The following is a 19,076-nucleotide window of genomic DNA, read 5'->3' as shown; positions in this document are numbered from 1 at the left end:
CTAGTTAGGAATAAGATACTATGATTAAACTTGGTATATAGCAAGCTTATATAGGAACATCGCTTTCGGTTGCTGTTGGACCATCTAAGGTCAATGTCAAGGTCACTTTTACTTAAAAATAGAAAAATGCTTCCTGACGATATCTAAAGCTAGGAGTGGGATTTTGTAATCAGACTTGGTGTAAAGCAAGCTTATGTATAGACCTTGCATGGTTCCTTCTTGTCCTTTTTTATTAAAAGAACTCTTCCAATTTCAAGTGATTACTCTTTATAAAATAAGACAATGAACTGTAATATTTTTTACATAAATGTTACATGATCATAAACGGGTTTAATTCAAATTTGGCATCAGACAATTTTTATGGCTGATAGGGATTTGATTCACCATTATTGATACCTATACATGTAGTTATTTTAGTTGTGATATATGAAGTTAAATGGTAATACTATTCACATCCAAATTGAAGAAAGAACTAAAAAAACAATATATATTATTAGGCGGATGCGTTTGGTCAAGATCGTAACATCTAAAAATGATAGCATAATCAGAACAGTCAGAACAGATTGAAAACTGGCATTATGTCTTTGACGGAAAGATTAACATCGTTACATTATATGAAGTCGACTTAAAGTTCTTTTTTTGTTTGGTAGTTGTTTTTGGGAGTGTTGTTTGTTTGTTGTTGTTGTTAGTGTTTTTTTTTGTGGGGGAGGGGGTGTGGATCGGGTTTTATTGGCCCAGACTCAAATTTGAAGAACATCATTCCTAAAAGAATAACTTCTGCATTAAAAGTTGGTTTGTTTTATGCCAAGCTCCAATGATCTCCATATTGTATTGTAGAAAGGGTAGCATTCACAAGATTAAGCTTGTGGATAAAATGGCAAAGGACACATTCTGATTCCAGTATACCCCATGCCCCTCATGCAGTTTATATTATATTATATTATATTATATTATATCATATTATATCATATCATATTATATTATATCGATTTCTTTCATTGCAGAAGCCAGTGAAAATATAGATATTGATAACAACTGTTAAATCTACGGCGGCAGAAAGGGGACATCAGAAATATTTTATCTAACACGTGCGCATTCGAAAGCTACTTCGAACGCACGCGATAGCCCCTACGTTGGTCAATCATTACATGCGCACGTAATAGCTATCGTGTGCGCTCGTTATAGCTTGTACGTGCGCACGTAGTATGTATCGCGTACAAACGTGGTAGCTATTAAGTACACTAGTTAAGCTATCGCGTGCGCACGTGGTAGATAATTAATTTCTGATGTTCCCTTTATGCCACCCTATAAATCCAATTTAAATGTGCTGTTCTAAATGTTTTTATGTCTTTGTTGAACTGGCTTTTGGCAGAATTTCAAAAAGTTCAATCAATCGGAAAACAAGAAGGCCTCTACCTACCCTCATCGAATTACTATCTGTTTAGATTATTTGTCAATTCTTTAAATATGGATCAATTTATATCTGTAAACATATGAATGTAATTAATGACACTTAAACGATCGCAATGTATAACTAATTAACATTTTATTATGTGTTATACCTTACTATATATTTTGGGACAGAGATCGTGCTGTACAAATAAATGATTTAAGTTGAATTGAGTTGTAAAAACAGGCTATACATTGAAAGATATTTTTTAACAATAAGAATTTGTCAAAACTGTCGATTATATTAAATATTTAATAATGATAAAATAAAATAAAAACTGTTTCGATAAATTACTTTGGAAATAAAGAAGGTATGATGCTTTGATTTTTTATACCTTTTTAACTCTACTAGGTGGAGTACATCTATTTTATTTTCTATTTACATGAAGGTCAAGTTAAGACATAGAAACATCATAATAGAAAAGAAAAATACTGTTAAAGTTGATAAAGCTTAATGCCTGCTGCCTTTCGTGTACAAAATAAAAATTTGAATTAAAAATAATATTTCTGAAAAACTTGTTTTAATACAAAGAAAATATGTTTTTATATTTCCTTAATAGCCACTGGGTTATGTACAGACTAATTGCTAAACAATTAAAATAGAGAAAAAAAGAATCCCTACTTTAAACAGCAGCATAATATTTAGTTCTGTTAACGTACAATTGTCATGTGTGGTTAAAAAAGGGAACATTTTTATGAAAAGAATATAATTTTACCTTTTATAAATTCATTCGATATAGCTATATATTATACCTTTCAAATGGAAAAGGACCTTTCTTATAAGATTTTAGGCTATGTCTCTAACTAATCATAAATTGAAGAAAATAAACATTCTGTCAGCTATGCTATTCTCACAACCTGCCATTATTGTTTTGTAATTACATGTGCTTGTTATATTGTAGGCAATTAATCCATACATTCATTGTAAAAGATATACGAGTATATGTAAATTTAAACCAATCTTATAGTTCTTTCTTTATTTCAATTATGTATCTCACATCATTCTTGCATGGTTAGTTTTTATGTGTCATCAGATCGTTGATCTTATATATACTCCAGGGACGCCATGGCTGTCCAAGGTAAAAAAGCCACAGGACAATTTCCATCATCAACAACTTCTAATGAAGATCTTAAAGTCTATTGTCAGCCATGTGATGAGGACGGAGACAGACTTCCTGCTCATGGCTTTTGTACAAACTGCTCAGAGCATTTGTGTGAAACATGTTTTACACATCACAAAAGACACAAATTGTCTAGACACCATACTCTTTTAGACAAAACCAACATGCCTCAGACCCTGTCGCATGCAACTCCAAGACAGAAAGATATCTTTACAAGACCGTGTCCTAGTCACAACTTTGAGATGATCAAGTATTACTGTCAAAATCACAACAAGCTACTCTGTAGTGTTTGTGTTACACTTGAGCACACCGTAACATCTTGCAAAGTCAGTTATATACCTGATATTTCAGGTCAGATCACCAATAGCACAAATTGTCAAGATACTTTGAAGGATATCAATGACATGACTGAGAGATGTAGCAAAACCCGTCAAGACATGAAGATGATGAATGAAGAATTAAACAAATCTTTGACAGATGTATTGATAGACATCAATAAATTCCGAGCAAAAATCAACAAAAGACTAAATGAATTAGAAAGACATTTTGTAAAGACAATAAAAATCATTCAGGAAAACAATCATAAGAATTATAAAAGAGTAAGACAAATATGTAGAGATTTATCAAAATCTCTGAAGTCATCAGCTGTTGCAATTGAAAATTTCAACAAGACCAAACAAGCAAATGATTTGTTCATGGAACTAAAACAAGCAGAACAGATTAAAGAAGATTATGAGCAGAATGTTGCTAAGCTTTCAGATTCAGATTTTGATGTCAAAAAGTACAAGTTTGAACCTAATGAGGCCATATTAAATCTACTTGATAAAGAAAAGTCAATTGGCACATTGAAAGATAGAACACTTAACCCTCGTCTGAAATCCAGACAATGCTTACACGCGGATAAAATTTGTATTAAAACATCACAAGATAACAAACCATGCACAATAACAGGAATGACTCTCATTTCGTCTGGTCTTCTAATCCTTACTGATAGGTATAGTAAGGCCATAAAAATGGTTGATGTCAGAAGAAGGTCTGTACTAGATCAGCAATGCTTTGATAATGATCCTTCGGATGTCACATCAGTTTTAAAAAATGAGCTTGCTGTCACTTTTCCTCACGAACGAGCTATTCAGTTTCTATCTGTCTCTGGAAATAACCTTAAAAAAGAGCACATCCTGAAGGTTGATGGGAAATGTTATGGTATTAGCTGTCATAAAGATAAAATGGTGGTGTCATTTTGCTCTCCTGCTAAAGTCCAAATCCTTCAAATGGAAGGCACTGTATTACAGACCATCCAAGATGAAAATAAATTTGAAAGCCCATTATACATTACAGCAAAAGAAAATTGTATTTATGTTTCTGATTATCAAATGAAAACAGTTACCAAACTAAACTGGCAGTGTAAGGTGCAAGGTAAACATGATTTTACAAGCCACCCGGTTGGTTTGACAATGTCAGATGAGGGATCTGTGTTTGTTTGTTGTGACAACAACACCATTGAAGAAATATCAGGGGACTGCACTATAGGACATGTTGTTGTAAAGGATGTAGAAAACCCTCAGGCAATCTACTGGTCTGCTGAAAAAAGTATTTTGTTTACAAGCACTTGGACTGCTATAGGAAACAGAGAAGAAGATAACAGTGTCAAACTTTTCAAATTGTCACAGTGAATGAATTTAAACAAGCAAAATAGTATTAACATTTTTTGTAGTTTTTCCATCAAAATGTCATTGACTGGTCAGCAAGACTATAATGACGAGCACAGTCCTTTAAAAACATGATACAAGAAATGCAAAATTTAGTCATGACGCAGTAATTCTATATGACAAACAACATTACTCCGTACAAAGATACTTGATGATAATGAGAAGACTAGACTATATTTATTGGCAACAGAAAACATGCTTAAATAGAGGATATTGAATGAGTGTAAGTTCAATACTGAATTTATTGCACGAGTTGAATAAAATTAAAATAATATTATTTTATTCAATGAGTGCAATAAATTCAGTAATGAACTTACACGAATTTAATATTCTTTTTATCACATACCCAAAATAAATACCGTTTAAAGTGAAATAAGTCATTTTTCATTGACGCGCCTATAGTAAAGCGCGTCTTTACACTATGTTTGTATAACGCTAATGACGTCACGTCAAAATATATGCACGGCCGTGCAATACCATTTTTACGGAGTCGCAAAATCGGCACGGGTGTGTGATAAAAAAGTATATGTAACCACAACATGAGCTGGTAAAAACTAGGGTCGCAAGAATATTGGCAACGATCCAAAACTGACGTATCTTCTTACCAGAGCGATTCTAGTATTTGTGTGATAGAAGAACACGAGGCTTTGCTTTTTCCGATTATTTATTTGTTTTTTGACGTTTTTTTTTTGTTTTTGTTTTTTTTGGGGGGGGGGGTTGTTGTTGAAGTTTTGTTTTTTTATTGATTTCGTCGATGACTCAAGACTACAAAGAAGCACTTCTTCTTTCTGTAAATATATTTATTGTCATATATCATTTGCTTACATTTGCGACAACCCTGCTAGTTGCTGCTTGAATACAGAAACAATCCCGGTTCTTTTACGTGTCTTTTGTATTATAGTTTGGAGACCTTTCTGTTGAAAATGTATCCGGGTTAAATCGTATACATATACATGCACAGTGCGTTAACTGGAGTGCGGATATTAGTTACCCGCACTCCAGAGCATGCCCATTGATTGGCTCATTTTTGCTGGGGTTTACATATTGTGACGACAGTGAAAGTGAAATCGACAGAAATGTCATATTTAGATGCTCGTTCATTGGTTCATTTTTGCCGGGGTTTCATATTGTTACAACAGGGAACGTGTTTTTATGTTTGACTATGATACAAAAGGGAAAGAACATCAAAACACTCGGTATTCTGATTAATACTCGGGGGGCTACGCCCCCTCGTATAAATCAGATAACCTCGTGTTTCGGTGCTCTTTCTATTACTTAAATAGCGCTGTTGCATGGGACCTCGGTATCTTTATCGTCGGTGGTGGAGCAGGGGACGCAGCTTAATTTCATAAGTTTCTCGTGAATGTTTGCGAATGTATATTTAAATGTTTGATTAATGTTTGCTGAATCTAGGGTCATTTTAGCATTATAATGTTTTATGAATACTTGGGTCAATGTGGCATGATGAATACTTTTCTGAATCTGTGGCAAATGCGATTTGATAAATGTTTGTTGAATGTTTTAAATGTGACTTGACGACTATTTCTGAATCTCAGATCACTATTAAATGATATAATTACATGTATATGATTTTTGATGGGTGCTTTTATTAATGTGACGTGTTGAATGTTTGTTTGGACCATTCATATATCACGTCATGATCATAATGGAATCAATTCGAATGGTAAATTTCAAGATTATCAAAGTTGTGTATACTGATTAGTGTGGCATTTAATATAATACTTGTAAAATCTATGAGTTAATGCAATTTATCAGCTTTTCATAGTTTTATCGGCCAAAAGCTGTCTGTTTTTACCCTGACAACAGTTAAACGTAGCTTTTGCTATTTTTCCCGGTACTTGACGGACATGGTTTTTGTGTGTTCCGTCAATACAACAGAAATATTACGAATATTGAAATTAAGTTAATATTGTTTATTATTATTATGTTCATAGACAAAAAAATATATAGACTGAAAATATATAGTGTTAGTGCTAACAATAAACTATTACGAAAGGATAACATATAATTTTAGAGTCTTTTAGAATTTTAAATAAGACACATGATTCACTCCGGAATCGTCAATAAAAACAATTATATACAAAAAACATTCACATTCACCAGCTTTACACTTAGGGACCAATTTAAAATTGCTTACTTTGTTGCAAAACATTTTTCACATTCACATTATCCTCAAATGGAAAGAAAATGTTTTCTATAATGGACTGTGCAAATGTCTGTAATTAATCGAGATTTAATATCGTGGAACCAGGCTAAAATTAAATCATGTATAGCCGGCCTCCGGTTAGCTCAATATGTAGAGCGTTGGACTGTGAATCGGACGACCCTGGTTCGATTCCCGGACGGCGCATGTCACTTTTCTACTTTGTCAATGGTTGCAATTCACTTTGTGATTGATCATGAAATCTAGAAGGCAACTAGTACTGGTAAACTGCTTGACAGCTAGTTCTGGCTTCCAAAACTTTATAAGCCGCTCTTTAACATTTTTGTTTTTCATCTGATGCGGCATTAAAGTTTTGGATAAGACCCGTTACGAAACCTAACCAGAATAACATAAGTTGATTTATTCTTGTTTTTCACTTGCAAATACACTTGACCCAATCAATTCTTGTGCATTTTACGATATAACAATCATTTTAATATCATTCTATACCAATTAAAGTATCAAAATATTAATACCGTCATTAAAATTGCCTATTTAACTGTAAAATATCAATTTACGCCGACTACAGTTGGCCATGACATTCAGGTGCCACGCGAGATCTCGTATGACGTCATTCGCGGGAACAGATTTGAATAGAGTCGTGTACTATATTTAGAACATTGTGTTGACATGATTTCGATACTTTTATTCAAGATAATGTTTTTATTTATTTTCATTAATTTTTTAGTACTTAAATTCGATTGTATTGAATATAAAAGTCAGTAAATCACCTTTTTCAATATCTTTAAAAAAAGTAATTTATAAAAATATTGGAGGCACCTGGGTTCGTAAAGGTCAATCTCGTAATCACGTGATCAAACATTTTGGCAATATGGCGGCCAAGTGCCGAAAATTTTACCTGTCGGAAACTATTGGGTAGTTTATGTTCGTAATAAGATTTTTATTTGTCCATCCTTGGCTTATCAACAGATTATATATAGTTTTATCAAGGTATGCTTCACTTTACTTCATGGCATGTTCGATGAATAAATACGAGCGTGTCAGATTCCTGGCACGATTATTGGTGGACTTTCCCTATGGGGTTATCTTCAGCGTTCACGTCATGTCATAGTATATAAACGGGTACGCTGAAGACCTTAAGCTACTTGACAGCCTGCCTAGGAACGATGCGGTGGTTGAACTGTGCTCTGGTGAATTCAATGTGGCCTATTGTCGTGATCCGGAGTAAAAACTACCAACACCACCACCATCAAAGGTTGGAACAAAACCAACCGGAACGTACTTTGCTATTATCTATAATGACCTCGGAGTTATTACGGATTGAAAGTAGTTCTACCACGTTATTGAAACAGAGAGTAAAGTGTAATATGTAATGTATATATTTGTATTTGACATCAAAAGGAAAATAAAGTATGTTTCGGTACTAGTATGATTGAAAAAAAAGTCTGACAACACTTTTTTAATTAAGAAATGCCCAGTGATGTTATTGAACAAATCTTACTAAATGTCAACAGGTTGGACTTTTTGTACTTTCGGTTCCTACAACCATAATAATAAATATAGAAAAAGTGTATTGTTTGCTTTTGTATCTATTGAATTCACTTATTTTAGGTGGACTTTTACTTGATATTGTAATGGAATACCTCCCATGACAATTTACGTTATACTTTCAACAGAAATCAACATGTGCATATATAATTCTATAAATCATGAACTGTTCTTACTTAAAAATGTATTAACAATTATCAAATAGTGCTACCTTTTTAACAAATGGACTTTATTCCACGAAACACAACGTAAAACTTGAATATCAGCATTGTTGACAGTTCTCTTTTAAGAAGAGTATCACATTAGGATAGATAACTCTCGCCACAAAATGGTCAGATGACCCTAATTTATTTCCTGATGAATATCTAATAATTTGGAACATTTACAGTTACTATAATATATCACAAAGTGAATATCTACAGACATTATTGGAAGATTCAGACGGCGCTTTCTTCTGTCATTTTCCATGTTTAAAAATGGCGGACACAGAACTTTGGAACTACTTATTTGTATTTCAGTCTGGCTTTTTATGAATGTATATTTGTTTACATTTAAACTTTCAGGATTTCTTATTTATGTAAAAATAATTGTAAGCCTGATTTGAGCCGGATGATTTTCTGTCATTATCATATTTTATTAAGTGAGAACTGTATTTTATCTGCGTAATGGAATACGTCTGCATATATTACTACGCTCGAGTATTTTGGACCGGCTTTTTGTTAATATGTATTTTTAAATGTTATTTCAGATATGTTTATGTGGCTTTTCAATTAAGCCATATATGTGCTACTTATGTCTGTTAGAACTTTTATTGTTATTGCTATATTGTTAAATATTGTTTTAGACTGACTGGACCTAGTCTTAAGGTATTAGCACCCTAATGCATTACCTCCGCTTTGAAGAGTATTCAAATAGGCTAGAACTACTGTTAACTACATTGAAAATGAGGGCCATGTGTTCAATCCCCAGAAGGGTCAACTTTGTTTTTTCTTTTTTTTTCTTTTAACATTATTTATGTATCTCTCATGTCCCATTTGGAAAGAAAAAAGTGTTTAATTTTGATTTTTAATTTATATAGGTATTTATTGGCTAAATTATGCTAAATATAGTAATAAATATGGTACCTGATATTTTCAAAGTGTAATATAATCAAAACTAGACGGTAAAAGTATTTCATAGTTTACAAGATCAACCAATATACTTTTTTAAAAATTTTGGGAAACTTTGAAAACAGGCACTCATTTGGGTAAATTTTAAGAATTTTTTAAATTAGGCTCCCTAAGTAGAAAAATGGTCAGACACGTGGTAAAAATGGGTGGGGTAGGGTAACATTTTTATACAGATTTCATAAATTTTAAGTAGAAACCATAATTTTGCTTATTTGGATTGTTAGCTGAATGGTACTATTTGTTTCTTACCAAAAATTAATGGGAAAACATATTTCATTAGAATGTTATTGCAGATTATTTAAAGGTTCCTACTTTCTAAAAAAAGGCCCTCATAACATCCTAGCTTGAGTTCAGAAAAGTGGCCATAACTTGATTTCCGTACGGTAAACTTTGTTTAAATTTTGCATACAGGTGTACTTTAAGGTATGCATCTGACTTATGATGTCAATTTTTTAGTTCCTGATAGTGCCCATTAGGGTCCTAATACCTTAAGCCGGGATTTTCATTGGCTGGAGCACTCTTTGTAGCGTCCCAAAAGTTTATAAATAGGGGTGACTGTCGTCATTTGGCATCTTCTTCTCAACCGTAACAACTTGAGAAGTACCAAAGCTACAAAGCGTAAATTCTTTGAGCCTCAAGTCACATTACGTCTGATATATATATATATTTCCTGCAACCACTTACTTGCTTACTTATAAGGTATCTACTATATATTGGATAAATAATAACTTACCTTTATTTGCTGAGCGTTAAGCTATCCAGTACTATCGTAAACAACAACAGTTTACTTACTGAAGTCTATTACAAATTTATTTGATGCTGAACTTAATATGAATTATCACGTTATGGCAGACCCTAAAAGATGTATTGGTCTTATGAATTTCTAACATCCTGTCATACTTTACATTTATTTGTAACTACATGTTCATAACCGAAGAAGATCCCATTGCATAAGCCTAGGTCCTCTATTGTCGAGTATTGTCAATGCCGGTATTTAATCCATCGAAGAAGAATTGTTAATGCCGCCCGATATTAATTCGTTTATATCGATAGATCTACGTCACAGAGTAGTATTGTCAGCGAATATTATATACATATTTATTGAGATGCACTTGTTATATATGATGTCACATTTTTAAATGACGTTTACATGTTAATCGAGTTACTGATGTCTTGTACCAGTTTCCTGTGTTACCAATGCAGGACTTGCCTATATTTGTACACTCTATCCTATGTAATAGATTGTATAAATCCTGGTTATATAAATATCCTGACAAGATGACCAGATACTTACAAAGGATCCCTTGATGAAACTATGATGTCTCTATTATGATCTGAGCCTACCTCTTATGATGTATTGGTATACTACAAAGATGACTAAGATGTGTTGAAGCTATGTCTGATGTTTAAAACAACAGCTACTTGTAAGTGTATGTAATATGGGGTAGAAGTATTGCCATACACTTGCTAGTTAATACAGTGGCCGGTATCCTGATTAATAAGGATTTGGTAACTACCCTAGGGGGGTAGGTCCTTACAACTTGGTGTCAGAAGTGGGATATCCTTTTCTTACAGGGTATACCAGAGACGAACTCACACTTTGCAGACATAGTTTTAGTCAGATGGTACAATCTTGAGATGATAGAGTGGCGGGTTCCAGACACATATTATACTAACTAAATCATTTACTTTTAAATTTTCAGATGATTGTGACATCACTTGCTGAGACAGTAACTAGACAATAGAAGGCGTATACAGTGGAATTATTTTTAGTCTTTGCAAAGGACCTTGTCAGAGACAACTCAACTAATCTTTATATGTTATTCTTTATTTTTAAGAGGAAACATGAGATTCTGATCCTGAAATACAATTTAATACAATGCATAACTGTGATGAAACAATAGAGGCAGAACATAATGATGACAGTGGAAATGAAAAGCCGAACATGTCGCATATTTAATATACTTTACCATCAGCATCTGACACTGACGAAGATGACGAAGAACCGAAGGACAGTCAACAACGTTGTAATACTCCTAGGCGGAATGATAATGTAAATAGCAGCTCTGGGCAGGGAGATAATCCTGAAGACAAACCGAATGAAACTAGAAACAGTACTAGGAGATCTGGACGAAGAGTCAATTTTAATGAGGAAATTGGTGATGACGAAAACCAATACCATGGCCTGAACAATAGACGAGGAAGGCGAAGATATATCCGTAAACCTGAGAATATTGAACAATATTCTGATTCTGATAAAGACGACATTGACGAAAGACCGGTACATCGTAGACGAATTAAAGTAAACCGCGATAGTAGAAGAGAGCGTTACAACACCGAGGAAATATCTAACCGAAAATATGAGCTGGACACAAATGATAATCAAATCAATATAAGTAATAAAAGAAACAAACAAAATCTTCCTGTAATTAAACCAACAATTTATGATGGTACTGAAGACTGGGGAAGTTATTTTTCTCATTTTTCTAATTGTTCAGATCTGGGTAGGTGGTCTAATGAAGAGAAAGCACTTACTTTAGCTTCTTGTCTGAAAGGTTCAGCAAGAACATTTTATTTAGGTTTGCGTCCAAAGGAGCAAAGAGTTTATGCAATACTGGAGCAAAAATTGTCCGAAAGATTTGGAAGTAGTAGGCAACAGACTAGGTATTTAACTAAATTTGAAACTAGGAAACGTAACATAGGTGAAGCGGTAGCATCATATGGTGATGACCTAAGACTACTAGCTCGAAGGGCGTATCCTGACCTTGGAACAGAAGCTCAGGAGTCACTTGCACTTCACCAATTTTATAAAAAATATCAGCCTAGACTTAAAGTATAGATGTATGGATAGAAATTGTAGCACAATAGAAGAAGCCGTGGAGATTGTGGAAAGATGCGAATCAATATTGGGACCAGACGATAGAAAGCGATCAACTGTACGCAATATAGCAAGCAGCGAAACAAGAAATGTAGCCGCAAACAACAAGACTTTAGTTGAAAGTGAAATAATGAGTCAAATGCACAACATCTTAAACAGACTTGAAAAAATGGAAACAAAAATTGAGAAGGCAAGCTTAGCTGAAAAAGATGACAGAAAAAGAATTGGTAGATATGACCGAAATTTTACGGGGTGTTTCTTATGTAGCGGAATGGACCACTATGCGAAGGACTGTCCATGGCGGGGACAAAAGTCGGAAAACTACAAACCGCTAGTTTAATGGGCCAAACGCTAGCGGATGATGTTTGGTCTGGGGACGTTGATAAATATTTTGCCAATCTTCAAGATAACCTTCGTCGATGTCACAGTATTGCCCGAGAGAATCTGAAGAAACAAACAAAATATAGAAAGAAATACTATGATTCAAAAGCAAAGTCCAGAAAAATGGAAATAAATCAACCAGTGTGGTTACTAGTATATGATACAACAAGGAAAATTGGTGTGTGCAATAAACTTACTAATAATTGGAAGGGTCCATATCTGGTGTTGAAGCAGCTTGATGATTTGACTTACCTGATCCGTGCATCCCCGAAAATGGTTCCAAAGGTGGTGCATATTGATCGTCTTCTTCCTTACCGAGGTTCAAATCTACCGAAGTGGTTCCAAGACTTTAAACCGAAAAATAATTGATATTTACTGTTGCAAGCTTTTTTTCTTTATTTTCAACTTGTGTGTACATTCGCAATAAAATGGTTTTAACTCACCTATGTTCATTCACTAAGGAGTGTCTGAAGGTACCACCCTTCGTGGTTCATATATTGGGAAATATATGATTACAGGACCCAAGGGGGGCTCTGTGTTCTTTATGTATATGTGGTATATACATGGTTGTCTAAGCCTTGTGCACAGGTTAGACTGTTAACTTACCTCACGGTTGTTATAGGTGGGTAGATGAGGTAACCATCAATCTTGGACTATATATACAAGCCTTAACATCATTCGTTATAATAGCAACAGAAATATACATAACGTTTACATTTAAGCGTATCAAACTTTTCCGTCAAATCAGCGCGCTTCGGAAGCAAATAACCCTAGACGTATCAAATTCTGTACCGTTTCAAATTCCGCAATAAATCAAGAACACGTATCAGAGGAATGGCTGGCTTATGCAATGGGAATCCATGTATAAAATATCATGGCCTAAAACTTAACAAGATGTTGTATACCTATATTTTTCAGTATGGTTCACAAATGCTGGTCCTGTGGTAAAGGTTTTGTGACCAAGGATCAACTCCGTACTCACTACATGAATAAACCACACAGATTTCTGGAGGTTATGTGTGCCTGGTGTTTTCAGCTGTTCAGAAGACCAGTAGACTTACGTTCACACATCAACAGCAAGCATCGTTCTGTAGCCAAGAAATATGGGCCTAACTTTCCATCTGATAAGGAAGCTTTCTTTGCTGCAGTAGAGCCAAGGGCATACCGGACGTGCGTAAATGGGACACCTGCTGAAGTTCCAGGCATACATGAAATGAAGGAGCTACTGTTGAAGTGCCCCTCTCATTCATCTGACAAGTGGCAACATGGTTGGGACAGGCACGGCCCTCTGTCTACTGTACAGTATGGATCATGTGAAGCCCGGGAAAGGTCGTATTAACCTACGAGACCAGCAATGTGGACAGCTGAATCGTTGGAGATAGGTTCCTATGTGTCAAAGGTTGTTGTGTTTGGTGGAAAAGGCGAGCACTACCGACTGTCTCTGGAAAGTGTTGGGCAAAGGGTTCGAGACCGAATGATGAGAACCATGGCCACCATCAAGGAAGCTCCATCATTCATTCCAAAACAGTGGGAAACTGTTAAGTTATCTCCAGATGTCGACAAGATGTTAAAGGCAGTGGGTCTGGATGGTATAACGGTGGTCAAGGTTGAGATGAGTCGATGGAAGCCAGCTGTTGATAGCCAAAGCCCACCAGCAAAGAGGAGATCAATCTCGCCATTATCTACTTCTTCCCTACTGTCAATGCCTCCTATTCTCTCACCATTACATTAACCTGACCTTGATTTTTATGATGTAGAACCAGAGTCGCCACATAAACAGCCTCTTTCTCCGGTCTCCTCTATAACAACTTCAACTGAAACTGTAGCTACATCATCTTCTTCTACAGCAACATCAGCTATGCCTGACATCGTGTTATCTACTACTGCTAATAAGATTGTCCTCTCATCAACTACATTATCATCATCATTAACATCTGCTGCCACTTCTTGTTCTTCTTCAACTGTGTATTCCAGTGTTAACATGTCATCCACTTCTACTCCAGCCACTATTTCTACATCAGCAAAGAAAAGATCAAAACACAGTGACATTGTATCTTCAATGGACAGTTCTACAACTATTCGCTTTCCGACTGTCACAATTGAGAAGCCAGCTCCAACTATTTCAACTTCTGAACCTGAATCTGAAAATAACCTTATTTCAAATGAAGTTATAGCAACATTACTTTTGATGTCTGGGGAGATGCCACTTTTCCCTCCAGCAAGACGTGACTGGGAAAAAGTAGCTACTATAGAGATTCCACTCCCAGGTCCAATCACCACTTGGTCACCAGAAGACTGGAGAACGTTAAGTCCAGACAATAAACTTCTTCTGTAGACGACAGTTGGCACTTCACTGGGTCTTCCCTTAGACAGACATTACATTTTGGACGCATTCCAGTTTTTGGCTCTCCCAGAAACCAGAGATGTTGAGACTTCTTCAGCCGAGGCTCGTCTCCGCCATACAAACTTCACCATTGTCCGTAATATTGCTCAGAAGAAACCTGTTGTTGGAGCCGACAAACTTATCGCCATCTATGAAGCTGGATATCAAAATAGTTTCTCAGCACAAGCAGGACCTTACAGAGATTTCCTCCAAAGTATAAACCACATTCCAATCAGGATCTGAACCTCAACACATCGACCTGGAATATAAAGTAAATTTTTAACTAAAATAAAAAACGTAAGTGAATAATTTAATGACATTATCATGGACTTTAAAATTTAAAATATATGTGTAACAGATACAGGAGTATCTAATTCTTTAAGGTGGGGAGCGAGTAATGAAATACCTCCCTTACAAATTATGGACATTTCAAATGACATGACAATTTACGTTATACTTTCAACAGAAATCAACATGTGCATATATAATTCTATAAATCATGAACTGTTCTTACTTAAAATGTATTAACAATTATCAAATAGTGCTACCTTTTTAACAAATGGACTTTATTCCACGAAACACAACGTAAAACTTGAATATCAGCAATGTTGACAGTTCTCTTTTAAGAAGAGTATCACATTAGGATAGATAACTCTCGCCACAAAATGGTCAGATGACCCTAATTTATTTCCTGATGAATATCTAATAATTTGGAACATTTACAGTTACTATAATATATCACAAAGTGAATATCTACAGACATTATCGGACGATTCAGACGGTGCTTTCTTCTGTCATTTTCCATGTTTAAAAATGGCGGACACAGAACTTTGGAACTACTTATTTGTATTTCAGTCTGGCTTTTTATGAATGTATATTTGTTTACATTTAAACTTTTAGGATTTCTTATTTATGTAAAAATAATTGTAAGCCTGATTTGAGCCGGATGATTTTCTGTCATTATCATATTTTATTAAGTGAGAACTGTATTTCATCTGCGTTATAGAATACGTCTGCATATATTACTACGCTCGAGTATTTTGGACCGGCTTTTTGTTAATATGTATTTTTAAATGTTATTTCAGATATGTTTATGTGGCTTTTCAATTAAGCCATATATGTGCTACTTATGTCTGTTAGAACTTTTATTGTTATTGCTATATTGTTAAATATTGTTTTAGACTGATCACTGGACCTAGTCTTAAGCCAGGATTTTCATTGGCTGGAGCACTCTTTGTAGCGTCCCAAAAGTTTATAAATAGGGGTGACTGTCGTCACTTGGCATCTTCTTCTCAATCGTAACAACTTGAGAAGTACCAAAGCTACAAAGCTTAAATTCTTTGAGCCTCAAGTCACATTACGTCTGATATATATATATATATATTTCCTGCAACCACTTACTTGCTTACTTATAAGGTATCTACTATATATTGGATAAATAATAACTTACCTTTATTTGCTGAGCGTTAAGCTATCCAGTACTATCGTAAACAACAACAGTTTACTTACTGAAGTCTATTACAAATTTATTTGATGCTGAACTTAATATGAATTATCACGTTATGGCAGACCCTAAGATGTATTGGTCTTATGAATTTCCAACACCCTGTCATACTTTACATTTATTTGTAACTACATGTTCATAACCGAAGAAGATCCCATTGCATAAGCCTAGGTCCTCTATTGTCGAGTATTGTCAATGCCGGTATTTAATCCATCGAAGAAGAATTGTTAATGCCGCCCGATATTAATTCGTTTATATCGATAGATCTACGTCACAGAGTAGTATTGTCAGCGAATATCATATACATATTTATCGAGATGCGCTAACTTGTTATATATGATGTCACATTATTAAATGACGTTTACATGTTAATCGAGTTACTGATGTCTTGTACCAGTGTCCTGTGTTACCAATGCAGGACTTACCTATATTTGTACACTCTATCATATGTAATAGGTTGTATAAATCCTGGTTATATAAATATCCTGACAAGAAGACCAGATACAAAGGATCCCTTGATGAAACTATGATGTCTCTATTATGATCTGAGCCTACCTCTTATGATGTATTGGTATACTACAAAGATGACTAAGATGTGTTGAAGCTATGTCTGATGTTTAAAACAACAGCTACTTGTAAGTGTATGTAATATGGGGTAGAAATATTGCCATACACTTGCTAGTTAATACAGTGGCCGGTATCCTGATTAATAAGGATTTGGTAACTACCCTAGGGGGGTAGGTCCTTACAATATATTGGAAATAAACTTGTACACAACTTCCAGCATTGAATTACCATTTGCTTACATGTTTAGTTTCTTAGCGTAGGTTTTTGACCGAAAAACCGTTATCTGTTCTGTGTAAATTTATGCTTGTTGAGATTTTTTATCCGAAAATTTAAGGAAAAGGGCCCAAAAAAAGGGTTTTTCATTTGGGTTGTAATAAAAAACATTTTGAAAATTTTTAAACTATCAGTTTGTTAACTATTAGAAACTAGGAAACAAGTTTGTTTTGGAGAAATTAAATGTAAATATATTTTATTTTTAAGTTTTGTATTTCTTTTGATATGATTTGGATAGTGCTGTGCGGCTTAAAACTTAAAAAGCCGCCTTTATAAAGTAATATAGTAAAGCGAGCTCACACGTGTGTGTGTTGTCTTTTTTTGTTTGTTTGTTTTCTTTTCTTTTTTCTTTTTTTTTGTTAGATTTTGTAACGGGTATAATGCTTTAATGTCTTATACATACATACTATGTCTATGCTCAAATTTGATTTTTTAATGTTGTCATTTTCTTGTTAAACGTTTAGGTATCGCTTAATTGGAATAAAATAAATAATGTCCAAGGCATTAGGATAAACCATTACGAGCGTGTAAGCTCTATCTATATACATTGTATAAATAAACATGGTGTTGGATTCCTGGCACAATACTACATTGACTAAAGGGTATCCGTCGTGTCACAGTAAAAGACGAGTACAACTATAATACAATGTAATGAAATTTTCTTGTCGTTATGTTTCCGTTTGGTTTCAACAACTTCGCACATCTAAACAGACATTCGTCTACTTTGGTTGTTCTAATAGTATGCTGTGCACAGCTGACCATTCCTTTGCAGCCATTTTACGCTTGCCTTAAACTTCGCTTGTGATCAGTATTGATAAAGTTCTACCGAGAACCCTAAATTATATATAGTTATATCACAACGAGGCTATTCTCCTTTTTCGGAAACAAAAACACGTTAAAACAAAAAATCAAACAGGACAGGTTATAAAGTACGGTATGTTATCATTGATAATATTATTGCATGAACAGAACACTCGGGAAGGACCAAGCCACGGTTAGAGTAAAGTAAGCCACAGCAAAGTATATTTTAAAGCATTCTTGAAGCGAAGTACAGCCTGTAAGATAACCATTACTCTCGCAAAGAAAAAGCTTATTCATGCAATCTACCGACGACAGCTTATGTCTTTAAAACTTCCCGTAAATCAAGTGTCATGCTAATAAAAAACAAATATTTTCTCTCTCCAATATTCCACTTAGTTCTCTAACGAGCTAATACAGATGATTGCCTATCAACAATAAGTATCTGCGATCACTTTAACATTGCCTCCAAGCTTTACTGTCAACATCAGTAATAAAATCGTCGCAGAGTTTTACCACAGGGCATTGATTTCCGATTGTATATATTGAGATTTTCTGCCCATTTCTGTTTAGTTGTCTCAATCGCAACTTTGCGGCCTCTCACGTCAAACATCGGTTTAAAACTTTTATGATTAGTGGTAACCGGAGATGTATTCCGTTGAGTTTAGTTAAAAAGTGATGTACAATTTTTTTTTTCTGGTAAAGTTAAAAACGGAATCCGATACATAATGGGCTTGTCGTCTTTTACAGACTTGTTCCCTTACAGAAGACACATTTATATTTATACCATTTGCACTGACAATATGTGTTGTTTAATGAATTAAACGGTGCCATCTTTACTTCATTTAGTCACTATTACATCCTAACTTCATACGTTCACGGTTACATCTTCATGACAATATTGTTTCGACGATTGAAGCATTATTGTTGAATTCGTGTTTTCAGTTTCATGAATCCACATTTTCAACTGAAAATTGTCGATTCATGTAGCTTAAACCATAAAGAAAATGTGTTGAAATTTAGAATTCGTGATTTCATTGTTGTGTAATTATTCAAATGAAATCGTTAATTTATAATTCATCAACTTAACACCATAAATTGATTTTAACAA

The sequence above is a fragment of the Ruditapes philippinarum genome, unplaced genomic scaffold (assembly GCF_026571515.1).
Source record: "Ruditapes philippinarum isolate M1 unplaced genomic scaffold, ASM2657151v2 ctg6012_1_1_1_1, whole genome shotgun sequence".
NCBI lineage: Eukaryota > Metazoa > Mollusca > Bivalvia > Venerida > Veneridae > Ruditapes > Ruditapes philippinarum.
The sequence above is the reverse complement of the archived record's forward strand: the minus strand, read 5'-3'. Positions refer to the sequence as shown.